Raw genomic sequence first — 2,496 nt, 5'->3', positions numbered from 1 at the left:
CCTGCGCCCTGCCTGCGCCCTGCACTCCGTCGTGTTTATCGCGACGCTGTTCAGGACAGCAGCGATAAGCACAAAGGGAATATGAACATTCGAAGGCTTTGGCTCCAAACGGTGCTTTGGGGGGGGATTGCGCTGCCGCCCCCGAGCCCGGGCCCCTGCACGCTGCTCCCCTGCATCGTCAAATCCAGCTCCCTTTTGTAGAACTCCAGCCGCAACCGGGAGGGTTCATCTTCTGGGGAACGGGGCGACGGCTGCTTTTCCCCGCTTTGGGGCTGCTTTGGGATGGGGAGCGGGCCCATCGCCAAGCACCATCTTCCGCACGTGGAATTTTTAGTTCATGGAAAACCCTTTTCCAGCGCAGCATAGCTGGAGCACAGGCTCAGACACCGCGGGGACAGTTCAGCCAAAACCACCTGGATTCAGGAAAAAACAAACAATTCTCTGAGCTCCTCATGGCTTCCAAAGTTTGTCCCAGGCTTCCTGGAAGCGCAGCTCTTGGTTTTGGTTCCTGGGTCCAGTTCCAGCCATTTTGTAACAAACCCAGACCCTGTCCTGGCCGGGCTCGCGAGTTTGTTCCCAGCAGCCTCTGCTGCCAAGGGGTGATGCCCCATGTCCCCAGCCACAGCAAGACCCCGAAAGCCACCAATGCTGTGGCATGTGGCCAGGCTGTCCCTGGTGACAGGGACACAGATGGCACTGGTGACCACCCACCATGCATGTGGGTGCATGGACACGTGTGCTCATGTGTGGGTGACACACAAAGCCCTGGTGGCAGCGGGGCGGGCAGCAGCATGGTGGCCACAGGGGTTTCTGCACAGAAACGTCCTTGCCCTGCACAGGCGACGGGGAGCTGCTGGCTGTTGCAGGTAGAGCATGTGCAGAGCTTTGCTCCCCCGGGGACCGGCCCCCCCGGGCCCCAGACCCGCCCCCAGACACTGCTGGGGGTCAGCATCACCGCCTGCCTCCCCCATCCCGACACAACGGGGTCCTGCCACCGCTGCCTGGCGCAGCCCTACCCGGGGGTCCCGGCTGGCAGCGCTTCCGGAGACATGGAGGGTGCAGGAGGGCTCGGTTTCCTCCTGTCACCGGCTTCCTGGTGACCTCCAGAAGAGGGAAAGGGCCACAGCCCTCCCTCAGCCGACAGGGAGGAGCAGCGGCACGCGGGGGAGCAGGGAGGAGGCAGGTGCCCCCGGTCTGCAACCATCACGGGAAGGGGCAAATGACCTCCGGACCCTGCGGCACCAGCCCCCGCGCTCCCAGCAGCGGCTCTGCCAAATGCACGTCCCCGCCCCCCCGATTCTCCAGCCAAGTCGGTTCCCAAGCCCAGTCCGGTGCCCCCGCAGCCACCAGGGCTGGGGGCAGCCAGAGGGGGGCCCTGAAGGAGAGCCCCGGTAGCCCCAGCCCTGAGCAGCCAACAACGTGGGGCCGGGGCGCTGGGCCGGGCTCCAGGAGAGCTGGCCTCTTCCCTGGTCCGGCTGCTGATCTGCTGCGCCAGCAAATTACTGCGCTTGTCTACATTGGCTGCAGATGGCTGCCTTCGGGCCCAACTCCTCCAGGGTGTTTGCACAACCCCGAGCACCGCCGGCCACACAGCTCCAGTAACCGGAGCATCAGGCTGGCACTGGCCCCGGATGACACCTCCAGCCTCGGGGAGCTGCGACGCCGGAGACTCAGCGTTCTCCTGCAACGTGACCGCAGGCGACGCTGCCTCCCAGCTGCCCCGGCGAGCACGTTTGCTGCAAACACCATGAGAAAGCCGAGCCATGGCTGGGAGCGCCGGGCAGCCAGGAGGCGTGCAGCCGCCAGCATTGCCACGCCTGGGCATCTCTCAGCTACCGGTCCCCTGACACCCTCCCAAAACACTGACCGGAGCTGGTGATGCTCGGTGCATACCGGCACCGGCACGCACATGTACATGTGCTGCAGGCTGCGGCTCTATGAGGCTGGTGGCACTGCCTGGCCAAGAGCACGTCACCCTGGTGTGAGCTGGTGCCTGTCCCTGTCCTCCCCTGAACCTTGAAGCCCGTCCAGCATCTCGTCCTAGCCTGGTGCCGTCTCCGGGCCCTGCCACTGCTCTGTGCCGCTGTGCAGGGCCGGTGGTGATGATCCTCGCTGCCCTCGCGGTGGCACCGAACAGAGGCTGAGCTGGGACTCACGAGGAGGCACAAAATCATTTGCTTCCCACCCCATCCCTGCTCGGCGTAGCTCTTCCTGAGGCGTTGTGGGTGCCTGGATTTTCAGGGCTACTGAACCCCAAACACAGTGTCCCCCAGGCTGGGGGGACCAGGTGCTTGGGCAGGGACGGTATGGCTGAGCCTGTCCCCACACCAGTGGGATGCCCGGGACTGGCCCCTGAGCCGCGCAGGCTGCAGATGTTGCTGAGCGCAGGCAGGCACTGGCCCCGCTCCCGCAGCCCAGTCCCGGGATCTACAAACCAGACACTCTCAGCTCAGGCATTTTTTCCACTTCCAGGCTGCTGCAGTCCAGCCCCCCGCC

The sequence above is a fragment of the Pygoscelis adeliae genome, unplaced genomic scaffold (genome assembly GCF_000699105.1).
Source record: "Pygoscelis adeliae isolate BGI_AS28 unplaced genomic scaffold, ASM69910v1 Scaffold388, whole genome shotgun sequence".
Classification (NCBI taxonomy): Eukaryota; Metazoa; Chordata; class Aves; order Sphenisciformes; family Spheniscidae; genus Pygoscelis; species Pygoscelis adeliae.
The sequence above is the reverse complement of the archived record's forward strand: the minus strand, read 5'-3'. Positions refer to the sequence as shown.